General features: G+C 43.6%; 1 protein-coding gene across 5 annotated transcripts in view; it reads left to right on the top strand.

Annotated features, from left to right (window-relative positions):
• The window catches only part of LOC109308453 (calcium-activated potassium channel subunit beta-2), a 183,113-nt gene that overhangs the window by 16,786 nt on the left and 149,990 nt on the right, over positions 1–16,337 (top strand). For 3 of the 5 annotated variants that reach the window (XM_019532753.1, XM_019532756.1, XM_019532751.1), the window contains exon 2: positions 14,103–14,204. The exons of the other annotated variants lie outside the window; for them this stretch is intronic. The gene's annotated coding sequence lies outside the window, so the exon portion shown is untranslated. The remainder of the gene's footprint in view (positions 1–14,102; positions 14,205–16,337) is intronic. 5 annotated transcript variants of the gene reach the window in all.

A 16,337-nucleotide genomic window follows, 5' to 3' on the forward strand; every position in this document is an offset into this window, starting at 1 on the left:
GCCACCTCTTTCTCTGAAACAACTCTTGTGGCTGACATGTAAATGATGCTTAGTTGATGGCTGAAAGGGCTGGGAGAAGGGCAATGCAGGGATTAAAACTAAGTAGCATCAAAGGAAATATTCCCCTTGAAAAGAGCTGGTTTTCTTTGAGAGAGAGAGTCCAGAGGAAATATGAGCTGATATGCAAAGTTATAAGCCTCATACCCTTTATGATGTGCTTGGTTTAGCATCAGACAAGAAAATATCAGAAAAATCACAGGCTGGGTTTCTTGAGGCACAACAGGGCAATGTGGATTGTATGTGTTCTTCTTTGGAGCAGGGCTGTAAGTTTGAATATTTGTCATTGTACATGACCCTCATCGAGATAAGTAGCAGGAACTTAATGAGCAAATACCTTATATACATGCATATGCAGCATCATTATCACTGGACCTTTTACTCTCTTTGAACTAAACATGTTGCTTCTTATTTTGGTAAACTGTTCCTGCTAATGCATTAAAGCTTCATTTCTATACAATGACGGAGAGACTTTGAAATGCTTCTCATTCTAATATTCTGCTTCTGGTAATTCCTCTCAAGAGGGCAATTAAAAATATGGACTTACAGGAACAGAGACTTGCATCTTGTAGGGAGAGGTGCAGCATCACTTGATTTGCTAAATATTAACATTAAGGTTATGATACCACTTTAAATCTACTTTAATGTGGTTGTCATTAACATACTTTATGATATGGTTGTCAGGAGTTCACAACTTGGAGAACTCTGTTCGACTGATTGTTTTCATTAAATCTTCATTAGGAAAAGAATTTCTATACAATAGAGACTTACCGAGTAATTTGATTTCACTTATCATATCAAACGCTTCCTTTAAGGGAAATTTCATTACATTAGAGTACGTTATAAGTGGCTTGTGATGGAATTCATTTGATAACAATATATGGATGACATTTTAACAACAAACGTACTAAAACTTGCTTGGAGATAGCAAATGCAGCGTGTGCAAAGGAGGTGCAATATTAGACCCAGCGTATTAAGAATTCCTCCTCTCTGTCTGGATCACCTTTAAAGAAATGTAAATCATGAATATTTGCCATCTGTACTAGACAGTCATACTTTCATTTAATTGCTTTGCTTTAAGTTAAAATGGGGGCAAATATTGCTTTCCCTTATATCCTGTACATAACTCAATAAATAAGAATGAGAGCAATGAAAGCTTTCCTCCAAGAACTATTTTCCAGTACTTTTTGATAGGCATCCAAGGCCTCATTAGCCAATTTAAAAATCACCACACAAATGTTAGACACTGGACAATGCTTATGGAAGTCAATTGTGTTCATTTCCTTCCCTAGCTGACTGTTGTCCTTTACTAGAATCAGTTCCTTGCCCTGCCACAAACTGCTGGTGTGATGCCGGAGCAGTTCCCTAGTCGCTCTGTCCCCCAGTTCTACACCTGTGAAGTGGGTATAGCAGCACTGCCCTCCCCATAGGGCCACTCTGAAGATAAATGCATTAAAGACTACGAGGAGCTCAGATGCTATGGGGATGAGTGCAATAGAAGTGCCCAAGATAAATTTGTGGTTCAAGTTGGAAAACAGAAACGAAATATTGCAGAAGAAAGCTCCCAATTTTGGCATTTCCAAACTTAAACAAGAGTCACTGAAAATCTCGTGAGCCAGTTTGCTTTTGGAAATCTTCCAGGCAAATTCTACACTATCAAAAGGTCAATCTGGCAATAATTAACTATATGTCTGAGTACTTGTCAGAACTCATTCCCCAGCCTCTAAGCTTCCCCTGTCATTAATGTAAAGCAGCTAATCAGGTAAATCGCATTAGATTGACTTAAAGTTATGGGGCACAATCTTGTTTCATAACTTGGCCAGAGGCTGACTGAATAACTGGTTTCATGAATTTCATCTGCTTTTCTGTTTGTGAGTTGTCCATGCCGAGTTCATCATGCAGTTTGCTGATTTATGTATTATTTGTTCATTTCTTCCGTAAATAATTCTTGGCTTGCAGACCATTCAGGAATTGTAAATACTTGCACATTCACACTGTTTTGCTCAGTTACATCATGTGATATTTCTTACTTAGTGATCTGTTCAAGTAACCTTCCCAAAGTGAATGGCAAGTTTCACAACCAAATGCACAGTTTAATATTAGACCGTTTGAGCCAGATTTAAAATTTGCTAGAAACACAGAAGCACTGAAGTGTTCATAGGAGGCAAAGACAAAGGCTTGTAAATAGGTTTACATCAGAATAGCTGTCAGACTGCTATAAATATTTATGGGAAAATATTTTAATTCTTTCTGCTCTGTTATACCTAGTAGTCAACATCACATCTTGCATGAAATGCTCCTTCCAGCCAAGTTTTCCCTACCACCAACGTCTTTCCATTAAGACCAGCTTATAAATTCCCCAAGACCGCCAAGAAGTAATTTAAAAGAAAAGACTCATCTCACCTTCCAGATTTCCCATTTCATCTCCCCTCCTTTATGACTATCTTGCACACTGTAAGAAGGAAAGTGTGGAACTGGGAGGAGTTCCCAATGTCTTTAATCTGGGATAAGGGCAGGTACAGAGGTTACATTTCTCACTCGACGAGTCCCCTGAAAGCACCCTACAGCCATAACAAAGCCCACATTCATGGCTGCAGACTGCTTTTAAAATGGCCAGTCACATGAAAATGTAACCCTCGTCTGATGAAGTATCGGACAGGGGCACCCTAAGGCAAACCGCCTTCGGAAACCTGTACACAGAGGGTTTATTTGGGGTGATTCTGCCTACGCCCCATGTGGCTTTACAGGCTGGACTTGGGGTTTGTGGGGGCAAGCACCAGCCCAGTCCCGCCCTCAGGGCTGTCACAGAAAGGAAACAATAAATCCCGGTGTCCTTCCTATGCAATGGGGGAAGGGAACCTCCCCCCTCCCCCCCCAACTACCTCTGCTTGGGGTCTTGCAGGGAGCCAGGTCTAGCCCACAAGCTGGGGGAGGGGTTCCTTTCTCCGCCCCCAACAAGCATTTTAACAGCAGCAGCATCGTGGCTGCCATGCCTAGAGCTGGGGAGGCTGGGAGGTGAGGGGGAATAGAGCCCCCTCCTGCCTTATGGACCTGGCCCAGCTACCCCTGCTGGGGTCCTGGGGAAGCCAGGATGGGCCCATGAGGCCGGGGAGAGGTTTTATTCCCCTCTCCCACCCCAGCTGTAGGCATGGTAGCCATGAAGCTGCCACTGTCAAGATGCTTGCATGGGGGGCAGAAGTGGGGGAAGGAATTCTCCCCCCCGCCACAAGTGCTTCCCCGCCCCAGCTATCCCTGCTAAAAGGGAGCCAAGCTAGGCTGTTCTTCCTCTTACCCCACTCTAGCCACTGCTGACGGTTGCCAGCTCTTGGGGGAGCAGGGCTGGGCAGAGAGGTGGTCCAGGAGCCTCCTGGGAGGCTACTGGAGTGCCCCTGCCTGTTGGCCAGGGCTGCTGCAGGCAGGCTTCAACCCCCCCACCCCCCACCCCCAGGTGAAGACCTGTTGGCTTTAGTGGTGCTCTAACTCATGATGCTTTGTGTAAAGTGCCATGAGTTAGTGCACTTCTCTGATGGGCTGCCTGCACTTGTGTACATTCCCCAAGATCGAGCATCAGCAACAGTACAGAGCAGGGTGTGGGCACAGGGCTGCAGTGGTAGTTAGAAGGAGGAGTGGCAATAACAGCAATGTATAGTGAGAACTGGAAGGAAATGGCACTTGAAGAGTTCATGGATCAGAAGTCAAGGGTCAACATACTGTATGAAATAAAACTGCAGGACCATCTTGAATCATCGATTTATGGTTCTGATGTTGAGAGTCTGGTAACTTTGGAGGGTTGTTTTTTTTTTTCTGATGGTCTGTAATATTACCAGATTCTTTCAAAGCAAATAAACCTTCATAATTCATCATTCCCTGTTCCTCATTCTCTAAGCAATCATGGATATTTGTTTTAATTACAGTGCAAGCAGAGATATAATATGCTTCAGCCTTCATAATGCATGGAACTAATATCATCTCTTAGGAAGCATGTGACATTAACAGAGTAAGCAGGAGAAGAAAATCTTGCATGTGGTTAAAAGGCAGCAAAAGCAGGTCTGAGTAAAGATTTTTGTCAAATGGCTTCTCTCAGGGAAGAAATTCAGCTGTCAAAATGTCAAGCTGTTTCGACTTTGTAACAAATGAGGAGAAAAAGTTTGTGAAACAATCAGACAGGAACACGTTTGACTTTGATTTATATTTGCACAATGCTTATGTCAAATAGAAGGGAAACAAATCTCGTACCAAATGAATTTTCTTGTCCAACCCACTTTCTGCTTTACATAAATATGCAACAAGTGGGTCATGAATCAACAGGATTCCTGTGGCTATGCAGACAGGCAGAGCTCTGCTCTAACAGTTAACCGTCACCCCAAACCCTCACGATGGCACTTCTGGATGCCTTTTTATAGATCCCATTGCCAAAAAATGTCAAAGGGCACTGCAACAAGTTCGTGTGCAGTATATGCCAGTGACAAACACACACATTTGCATGCGCATTTGCTGCAGGCAGTTGTCACATATATGCAAATACATTTTGCCAAGGTGTTCTTTGTACTGGATCTACAGGTGTCCTAGCGGAAAAATGAAAAAACCTAGATGGATGAGAGGAACTACACAAATATAAAAGGATTTTGCCAAAGCAAAGACTGATTCACTTGGGATGGGTTTGAAATCCTGGACTCAAATCTCCCCATACATTAGTGAGACTTAGATCCTGTAGGGCTTTTCTGCCAAAACCGTCTATGTAAAGCATTCCCCAGATAGCAATACCATTTGGGCTAACATTGCTTGGGCTATATATTTTTAATAGTTATTTTTTTTTTAACTGGAAGACACAGAAAAGGTCAAGCAATAGACTCAGATAACTCGCACTGTCCGCTTCAGTGGTGGGCCATCTGCTCGGTGCTTTGCTGCCTCTGGTGCTTGGAATAAAGCAGACAGACTTACAGGAGTGAACGCCCATTGGCAAGCTCAGCAAAAACCACCCAGAAGCATTTTGGAGCTCCTGAGCCTCCTCCTGCCCAGGTGGGAGGCCACAGCGAGGTTGCTAATCTGCTTGGGGATCTTGGCCCCATTTATTAATTTAGGTTTTAATTGCTCTCGTCATATCCAGTCAAAGCTCAGGGAGTCCATACCAACCTCTTAAAAGTACAATACCAAACAGACCCATCACTCACTCTCAAGATCAAGTAACCTACCAATTATGTAGGTCATTCCCACCATAGTCCTCCATCATAAGTACCCAGGCCCTATCTCGCACCTAAAGAACAGTTCTCAGATATGTGTCCAAAGGGACTGGAAACACACTTCCGGCCATTCAGAGTAACAGTCCAGCAGGCAGCGAACTGCTAATTTGTTTTTGTAGTCACAACGGAGAATCTAACCAAAATCCTGGATTCTGTGCATGCAGAAATCATCCCTGCCACTTCCCAGGGCCCAGCATTTCCAGTAGCTTCCTCAAATTCAGTGCTGATCACTCCTTAGCTTAGAGCAAGTCGGCACCCAAAACAACTAATGCTTTTGTGAATTTTATCCAAATCCTTTGGCTTCAAAAATCCCTGCAAGAGTTCTTATGAGTAGATGCTCTTCCTCTTCCTCCTCTTCTAAATGGACGAGGGCTCAAATTTGGAGTGACCATTCTGGTCTTAGTCACCTGGCTTCCTCATCCCAGGTCAGTATTCTTGAACATAAAGACCTGAAATGGCCCTTTGCTGGCAGAGCTCTCCTTGGGCTGACATACCTCACCAGTAAAGGCAGAAGTGACAAAATCACTTAGCCTGAAGAATATGTTTTGCACTGTCCTACATATTTCCCTCCCCCCCATCCTTGCTAGTGCGCAAATTATTTTCTGCATCAGTGGAGTGGCACCCCTTGTTAACACTAGTTTCTTGCTTGGAAGTGTAGGTTTTAAAATGGTACACCTCAAATAAACTGGCTGGGGAGGGGGCGGTCTTCAGAAAAAATATATGTTATACTAAAATAAGCCAAACTGGGAAGGGAAGAGAGGCCTTTTGGGGCACTGCTAGCGCTAGCCTATGGTATTCACCACAACCAAGTGGAGTCCCATCAAGACAGGAGGAAGGGAGAAAGGAATGTAACATGCTTGCTATGTTCCTCTTCATGCATAGAAGAGCTTTCTATTGAGCTAACGTGAAAACTGATTGACTGTTCGCGCAGTTGGTGGAGGCCTGTTCTCTGAATGCTGCAGGTACAATGTTCATGACCCGTTGTGGGGTTGTTATAGAAAGACACCTTGAAAAACTCAGGTCTGGGACTGGGAAAGGCTTTCAGAGTTGAAGAAGTGAGCAGAGATGAAGGAAACAGAAGGCGCACACGTGTGTGATCATTGGTTTTCAGTTTTGCCTTGACCTCTGGGCAGTTTTCATGTCTGTTCCTTAAGTGGGAGAGCTGCTGGTGGTGTTGTAGACAACAATAGGAAACCTGATGCAGCTGTGAAAAATAGTCCCCATGGCGCAGGCTGTCACAAAAGGTGCATGAATATTTGTTGTGATTCACTAAAGATTGCTGGTGTAGGGAGTTAGCATTTCAGGAAAGAATACAGGATGGAAAACATCAGGGAAACTAGGCAACCTTTCAATCCATTTAACAAAATGCATGCCCTTCAAGGCTTGGGAAACAATAATCTCCACGTCAACGAAGAAAGTTCATCTGTAACCATAGCATTTAATTGACGAAAGAGTCAGCAAATGGAAAGCATAGGACTTTGGGTTTTTCCAGGCCCCTGTTAATAATACATCTGGGTACAGCAAACTTCTGACAACTTCTCAGTCTGCATTTACCGACTTATCTTGTGTTGATCTGGCTGACATCCTGCTCTTTGAAAGTGGTTCATGCTTTCTTAATTAATAGATAATCTTTTATATTTCTACCCCCTTCATTCAAAGAGTGTCACCTTGATCTGTCGGTGTGGGCATGCAGTTTCCCAAGAAATTCATGACAAAATCTTTTTTTGGGAAATCTATTGGTAGGCAGCTAATTTGAAGCAATTTGTGTTCCAGGTGAATGATGTTTGAAGGAATTGCTTTTATCTTTTCTTGGTTCCTGTTTTAAGCATATTTCAAGCAGTTGAGTGTAACATGCCACTTCCAACACCCACGAAGTCTAGATTGATGTGATATAACAAAAGGAAAGTGACTCAAAGCAATTAATTAAAACTCTTTGGAGAAAATACATGTGGTTGTATCTGCTCAGTGAGTGCTCACAGAATAAACCTGTTATTTGAGAACAATGCATCCAGTGTCTCTGTCAGGCATTGTGTGCCTTTATCAATTACTCTGAATGAATACTCCCGATATGTATATATATACATATTTACAGTGGCCCAAGTCATGCAGAGCAGATCTCACTTTTAAACCGTATTTGAGTTTCCATGTCTCTCCCCTCTCTCCATCTCTCTCTCTCTTGCTATGTGCTGGCGTATTTGATGGATTTAGAATGAGGAGTCTATCCCAGCTGGGGCTGGATCTAGAAAATGTCTTCCAAAAACTTAGAAAACTCTGTCAAAAAATCAAGCCCTAATAAAAACATAGAAAACTCGAATTGATATCATCATAAAAAAAGATATCATCTCTACTACGAGTCCTGATTGCCTTTTCCTCTAGACCAATATGGCTACAACCTGGACACCAAGCCCTAATTCTGCATTTTAGTCATTTGAGTTGAAGGAGTATCTCCATCAATTGACAACAGCAGCATCAGTAGCATATTTTGCCAAGCCAGGTCATCCTTTTATGGTTTAGCCCCTCTGTAGTTTAGCCCCTCCATATTTTTATAGTTTTAGCCCCTGATTTCCTATTGTATGGGACTTCCACTTTAGGACCAGGTCTGAAGTACTCAGCAACAGTCCACTGATACCAATGGAGCTGGACTTACTCAATAATATGTACATATAGACATGTCCAAAATAAACACCTGGACAACATCTTTCATGAGCTTTAGGACCACCCAAAATCCAGACCCAGATGTTAATTAATGCTGCTTTAAACCACCCCCACCCCATTTCTGAACACTCAAAATTGGGGGTCTGAAATTCAAATCTGGAGCCAATCATTGTGATTCATGCCAACCCCTAATATAATTCAAGCAGCTGCATACTAAGAACGCAGTGTACAGCCAGTGACTTTCATAACTGAATGCATTTTTCTAGCTGAGTTTTCTGTCAGATGCCAGCAGTACCACCGAAAGCCTTTTCATAGCTTGAGATGCCACCCTGCCCTGCCTTCTGCCTTACTTCAGACTAACTGATTACCTCTATAGCTTAAAGAGCAAGACCATAGCTATGGTTTTTGCACAGTACCCAACCCTACTACATAAACACATTTCCCACTTAAATCATATCTGCATTAAAAAAATCCCTAAAAAACTTAGGGATTCATCTGCTCTTCTCCATTCCTTGACTGGAAAGCCTCCCAGCTTGCCAGGAGCAAGCAGAACGGTGGCCTTCTCAAGTCCACATTGTCAGAGACTAGCATGTGTTATCTTCACCACACAAAAATTTGTAATTTTCTAACATTTTTCCTGTTATCCAGAATCTCTGCTATGAGGACCTATACATAAAGTCTCATGTATAAACCTGTTGGTCACTTGCCAGATAACCAGATGGCACTAATGTACTCCTGTGATAGGTACCTTAGACATAGTAGAAAGACAGCAAGGAGTACCACAGCACACTTAAAGATTTCATATGTTCCTTTTGATGAACAGCAATTGTGGCCGGCTAATTAGTCTGTTCTTTCCCATGGCAATCCTGTAGGGCTGAATTAGGAGAAGAGGCAATAGGATCTGCCTCAGAAGCAGACTCAGAACAGGCAACCCACTAAGAGTGAGTCCTATAAAGACAAAAATATCAGTAAGCAACTGCCTAGAGCAGTGGTCCTGAATTGGGGGTACATGTACCCCCAGGAGGTACATGAAACCTCATCGGGGGTATGTAAGATATATTTCATACATTGTCTAACACAGGTTGAAGGGGCTGTGTTAAATAACTTCCCATTGAAAGGGGATATACATGAAGTCTCACTCTGAGACCAAGGGGTACATCGACTGAAAAAGGTTCAGAGCCGCTGGCCTAGAGGTAGGCAGTAGGATATGCCATAGACAGGGGTGCATCTAGATGAGACGCTAACTGCGCAGTAGCCTAGTAACAGTGTGCAGTAGCATGCCAGGCAAAACCCGGAGTATTAGCCTACTGCACAGTTAGCATCACTAAAAAGCCGTGTGCCACAGCTCCTGCACAGTAGTGCCAGTCACTGCACATTGATTTAGTACTTGGCTTTGCAAGCACTAAACATAATATGAAGTAACTACAACAATCAGAACTCGTGGCAGAGGTGATATCTTTTATTAGACCAACTAGATTTTTGCAAAAAAAAATGCTTTAATTGCAAGCTTTCGGAGGCAAGCACCCTTCTTCAGGCGTAGGAGAAAAGATTGTAACAGTTCTTCCGGGCAGAAATGACAGTTCATATTTCATAGGACAGTTAAAGGTGTGGGAAAATCTCCTGTTTGGAACTGTTCATTTTATGTTAGGCTCAGAGAAAAGTTGTAATAGTCTGTTGAACTTGATACCAGGAACTACAGCACATTAATGAATGTGTAGATGCACCCAGGATGTATCAGAAATCCCACCTGTAAGCCCTTTCTTGAGCCATGCCTCTTCTCTCAGCAGTCCCAGTGAGTTATAGTCTCTCTTCTTACAGAAGTCTCCACACAGCTCCAATCATGTTCACTGTCCATCTCTTGGCCCCTTTTATTTCTGGTATAGCCTTTAGAGAGGTGAGATAAGGTAACCAGAAATGAGCACAGAATTCCAGGTGAGGACATGCCATTGATTTATATAGTAGCTTTATGATATTTTTTTCAGTGTTGTTTCCTTTCCCATTTGAACACAGCCAACTGTTTTGATTACTTTTTTTTTTTTTTTTGGCTTGTTGCTGAGAAGAGGTTTTCATTGAGTTTCGGACATGTATGCTCAGGGGTTTTTCTGAGTCATTATAGCACAATTAATTTAGAGCCCAATCATTCATCTGAGAAGTTGAAATGCTTCCTTCCAATAAACCTTACCTAGCATTTGTCATCAATGAATTTCATCTGTTGACATACTGCCCCATTCATCTATCTTTGCTAAGTCTCTCTGAAGTTCCCTACAGCTTCTCTAGTGTGGACATAATTTAGTGATTCTAATACTAAAAAAAAAAAAAAAAATCCCCATAATTTGAGTTGCATTGTCAGCCCCAGCAAGCTCCTAGATGTGTGTGAATAAATATCACAGTCACCTCTGACAGCATCCTTAATGATTTTTGCATTTCTCTTCTCTGATAAGTTCCATCACTTACGTGTGTTAGAGATGCAATAAAAGATAAATGTGCCAAGATGTGTTAGTACTTATAAAGATAATCAGGGAATAAAATTTACTGCTTTAAATATTGGCCTTTATGATGTACCCTGGCTTGAATTCTACATCAGGTGTCAAATTGCCTAAGCCTAGAAGGAACTTCTGTAAGTGAAGTGTCCTTCAGCTCTGAGACCAAGGGACCTAACTACTTTTCATGGTTTCATAGTTGATGGGGTCGGAAGGGACCTGAGCAGATCACCAAGTCTGACCCACTGCCACGGCAGGAAAAAATACTGGGGTCAAACGACCCCAGCAAGGTGTTCATCCAACCTCCTCTTAAAGACCCCCAGGGTAGGAGCCAGCACCACTTCGCTTGGAAGTTGATTCCAGATCCTAGCTGCCCTGACGGTGAAGTAGCGCCTCCTGATATCTAGCCTGAATCTACCCTTTGCCAGCTTGTGACCGTTATTCCTAGTCACTCCTGGTAGTGCTGGGGGGAACAGGGACTCCCCCAATGCCTGCTGGTCCCCCTTGGTCAGTTTGTAACAGGCCACTAGATCCCCCTCAGCCTTCTCTTCTGGAGGCTGAACAGGTTCAGGTCCCATCGCCTGTCCTCGTAGGGCCTGCCCCGATCATGCAAGTGGCCTCCTTTGGACCCTCTCCATGTTGTCCACAACCCTCCTGAAGTGTGGCGCCCAGAACTGGACGCAGTACTCCAGCTGCGGCCTGACCAGTGTCGCGTGAAGGGGGAGGATCACCTCCTTGGACCTGCTTGAGATGCATCTGTGGATGCACGACAAGGTATGGTTGGCCTTTCTGACCACGTCCCCACACTTTTAACATTGAACTTGATCAATTTATGAGAGGAAGGATATGATGTCACACCTGCAATAACCATGGATATGGATACCCAGGAAGTGCCTTCCTTATGTAAAAAAACACAGAACTGGAAGAGCAAACTGGTTTGGATAAAAAAAAAAAATCTGAGTTTTTGTCTAAAATGCAAACTAAATCAGCTCTGAGAGTTTTACTGGAACTATGTAGGAGCTTGGTTGGCCTTCTCTCTCTCTCTCTCTTTTTTTTTTTTTTACATGTATGTAATTTTGTACTGCATTATTTTGGGGTGGTGGCAATCAGAACATACTTTAAATAATGCCTTTTTATTTTCAAAGTGCCTTGCAGATGTGACAAACTTGATTCTTCAAAGGCACTTAGTACCTCCAGCCCTATGAAGACTTAGTGGGAACTGGCTAGCACAGAATATCTGAAAATCAGGCCTTAAAACCTTAATCCCCCCAACAGCCCTGTTGAGGCATTTTCCCCATTTTAGAAGTTAGACAGCTAATGTTAAGGGATGGGTAGCTTCTAACTCTCCACTAATTTCAGGCATCTCTTCCCTAGATTGGTCACCTAAACCCATGTTTTTCAAAAATGTCCCCTATCTTGGGATGTTAAATGATAGAGGAGGTCCATTATATCATGCACACAGCTTCCTAAATTTAATTTAGTTCCAAGTATGAGCCATTATTCAAAGTAGTTGATGGCTGGTTTGCATAGATGGACCCAATTGCTATATTTACTGATGCTATTAACATTTATACAGCAGTCTCGGGCAGGTTTGACTCTGCTAGGTTCTGGATAAATGTATCCAGATACTTTTTTAATTGAAGTTTGTAGTTTGCATAGCATGAAAGTTGTTGGGCTAATGTCAGGTTTCCCTAAACCATGAGGACAGGTGTGGAAGCACAGAATGGTCATTCCTGTGAAGACGGTAGGAGGGTTTGTTTGAAAGCCAGGGGAGTTGACTAACTGAATAGAAAGGGGTCTGCTACAGCATGACATACTCCACTAGCCCCACAACAGTTTCTGTTCCCTCCCCACTCCATCAGTTCCATCTTTGCCTTTAAGAGATCCTTGCTCCCCCCCGCCCTCCCCCCATTTCAAGTGACACCTCAGCTGCTCTATGTGCACAGTGGAGAACAGCCAGAGAGGGAAACCAAAAGCTATCTGTCTGCTTGCTCTTGAGGCCCCACAGCCACTTTTGGTGGTAGCCAGGATATATTACTGCCTCCTGCTTCTCAGTGCCTACCTGAATATGTGGTGTTCAGTCTAGCAGTGACAATGTAGGAAGGGGCAGGGTCTGCATGCATGACACTTGACTGACAGGCATGTTGCTATTCAGAGAGCTGTGAATGCCAAATGAGGATGGTAATTTCCATTGTGATCCTTTAATGAAGAAAGAACTCTCTCCCAGATGGCCACACAGGCTGTTCTTGACTATACTCAAGAACACCTTTGTCCCCTTTGTTTTCTATTGCCCAGTCCCTTTCCAGCTCCATCATCCTGTGCCCCAATGAGTGGGAAAGGTGACTTGCATTGTAATATTAGGTTATAGGAGCCAGGGAAGTTTGATGACTCCATAGGATCTGTGGTGGGCCAGTAGGGGGTGCTCTTGCACTGAGCCACCCACCCCACTGCGCCCAACCATCTTCCAGGCTCCGAGTGCCTCCCTGGGGGTGCCTGACATCTGGCTGACCCCCTTCCTGGAGCATATCTGCTAACCTGGGGGTCACAGGTAACACAGCCACCACCCAGAGTCTGGACTGATCCTGGACCTATGCCCTCTGGGAAACACAGGCCTAGTATCCCTTCAGGGTGCTTGACCCACTACAATAACTTGGGATGCTTCCCTCAGTGTGAAGCACAAATAGTGGTCTCCCTTAGTTAGCCAAGCCAAGAGGACCCCAAGCCATTAATCTAGACCCTCTCCCAACAAGTCTCTCATGCTAGGTACAAAGGAGAACTTTATTGGTCTCAAGGAGTAGGTTTTGAATAGGGTACAGGGTAGAGAAATATCAGAGAAATCCCATAGAGCAAACTGGGTGGCTAGGTAGCTTTTGATCACGCATCTGAGTTACTGCAAGCTATATATCTAGGTGGATCTCAGGAAGCTTACTCACTAGTATCATCGAGAGGCAGGTAAAGATTCCCTCTGGAGGCAGGCAGTTCATTGATCATGAGTTTCAAGACCGAGTGAGTTTCAGATGGTCCAGCTCCTGTCTATGAGCTTTCATCATGGCTACTGCCCCTCCTCCTGGTCAGTACTTCACTTATATAGCCCTTACGACCTCATTTACCTGGTCCAATGAAGGCCAGCAACTGTTGGCTGCCAGCCAACCAATTCGAAATGCATCACTGGTTGCCAGGTAGACTGGCAGGATCTTTAGCCCCCTTCCAGTCATGTTGGCATTGCTAAAAACAATAGGGTGCTTAAGCCCCCCACCCAGGTGTGAGGCCAGTCACATAGGCAGAGGGAGCAGGTTTACCCCCTCCCTCAAGAATGTATCCAGCTCAGGTTACAACTCGGGGTTACCTGAAAAGATGGGGCAGAGGAATCTGTCCTTTGCAGTGACCGTGGTAACTAAATTGTCAGATAGCAGAGTTCGGTGAGAGACAGAGATGGCATTCTGCCACACGGTCAAGCCACAAAAGGAGTGTCAGAGGCATAAGAATTGGGCTGCTGTACCCATGACAGAATTACTGTCTAGCCCTATCCAGTTTGCTGACCAAAGACATCTGGAAACATTAACATAAAGCATTGTGGGAGACAACTAGGTAGACAAGGTGTCTATTTATTTATTTGTATTATATGATCATTTATTCCTTATTCATTTACTTATTAACTTTTTTCTCCCAGGGAGTCTTCCTCCCTTCTGCTAGAATCCAGAACTTCCTTCTCATATTTATACCATGATTGTTCCTCACCCCCATCAGAGTCCCACGTCTCAGCTGGAGAAAGGTAGGTGTGGAGAACTAAATGGGAGTGCAGATCACTATGGGCGCTGTGGCCTGGGGAAGGACCGATACCTAAACTGACCTTTCTCTCTAGGATTTAGCCCTAAAAAGCCTTGTACCTCAGGGAGACCCTACAGGCATATTTCCCTCCACGTTTTAAAGGATAGCAATTTTCTTCTGGGTTATTCATCCAGCCATTTGTAGTGCTGTGTGTGCTGATGTGAATACTGGAGGGGTGGAGTAAGGATTTGCCCATATCCTCCCCTCCCCACTTTCTCCCAGTCCATGTCCTCCTACAAGAAATATGAAAATGCCTGACTCCTGCTGTGCACCTGTGCACCTAGCCTTGCCTTCAGGTAGCCCAAAGGGATTAGGGGAGTTTTTAATCTCTCCAGCTCCCCTGAGCAGGCATGGATACAACTCAATCTTAGGCTGATGGACTCAATGCTATATTTTAATGCAAGAACTGTAACTTTGGTAGGTGTTTGTTCTTGCAGTGCAAAATAGGAGTAGTGTATTTGAAATACCTAAGGCAGAAAATGTGGTGGGATCAGTCTTACTGTGCAGTCTTTGGTGAATTGCTGCTAACACCTCCAGGATTTCTTAGAAAATATACCTAAATAGGAAGAGTTGATGGAACCATGCGGATCTGGCACTGTGCTGCTCATGAACATCTAAGAGCTATAAATGAAATACTTTATGCAATGTTGAAGCAATAACCTCCTAGCCACCACCTTCCTTAGTCCTTTGCTCTAAGCAGGCCGTTGTTTAGCTTGCTGAGTCAAGTGCTTTGACCCAGCACCACATATATCCTAAGCGTGTGTGTGCTGACCAGTGTGCAGGTTTTGTGCTTTTACCCACAAGGTTGCATTCTCCCCAGCACACTCTCACACATGGTCCCTGGCAGTTTCTCTTTCCTAGAGGGCCATTTCCATATTTCCAAATGGTTTTAGATTGAACAGCAAGAAGTGATGAAAAGAGTGGGGGGATCAGCTGCCTACAAATTGACATATCGCAGGTATTGAATGCTTATCTTGCAGCCATCTGATAGCGCTCATACAGACAACCTAATTGACTCTGGATAAAGAGAAGCAGAATATTCCCCTGGCTGGGTAACCGAAAGGGTAGAAGGGGCAAATAAGAACTGTGCCATTTTTTTCTTGCTCTTTCATTGTCACAGGCTTTCAGAGGTGTGTGTGGGGGGGGTATATTTACAGTGTCCCTGGAATCAGACTATAAGCTGTTCTTTCAGAGTTTATTACTCGCAATTAGGATTCAGTGTAGTACAATATAAATCCTGAGGCACGACAATTTCATTCAGAACATTTCATGCAAATTACTGAAAAATCTTCATTCCCTTAAGTAGTCTGCGCCTTACAGACTCTCAGACATATTTCCCAAGACAGATATTCATTCCCCTGGTATATAGTATTATATTTTACATTTCTAACACTTACACATGCATGGATAGAAGTCATTGTTTAGGCAAATAGAGTTCTCCTCAAATAGAGTTTTCCTCATCTTTTTTCCTCCAATACCTGTTGTATTTTCAGACATCAGAAAACAGTCACAAATTAGATCTGACAGCAACTCGCCAACTCCTGAGATTTCAGATGTGTGCTGTTTCATGCTGTATTGTCTCTGCCAAATCTTTGTGCATAAGAGGAGCACATAGTTCATGAAAGCAGCGGTTCATCATTAATTAACCCTAATTTAGTCTTTTGGGTTAGGCCGACATCGTGAAAAGATCTTGCCTTATGGTAATTCCACATTCTCCCTTGTGGTTTAAAAAAACCTACCAAAGGCATGAAGATTAATTATTTAAAAGGAATGAATGTGAAACTTAAATACACAGAAACCAACAGCCAGAAAATGCAAAGTAGTAGAAATTCTGATCAGTTCAACCTAGATCCCTCAGCTAAGATCAGGGCTCTGTGGGCTTAATCACTATGCAAAATGTGTAAAAAGAAAAAGCCCTGGTGTGGCAGGATGGGACGTAGGGGTGCCGTGAACTCCCCTAGCGCCCCCCTACCTACCATGCCAAATCGGTTTCAATGCACCCTCTCTATCTCGTCCGCCATGTCTTTGATGTTAACGTAGTAAAAGGGAGGCTGCCTTTTTACATTCTTTGGCACGG

The sequence above is a fragment of the Crocodylus porosus genome, unplaced genomic scaffold, assembly GCF_001723895.1.
Source record: "Crocodylus porosus isolate Cpor-Errol unplaced genomic scaffold, CroPor_comp1, whole genome shotgun sequence".
In the NCBI taxonomy this organism is placed as follows: domain Eukaryota; kingdom Metazoa; phylum Chordata; order Crocodylia; family Crocodylidae; genus Crocodylus; species Crocodylus porosus.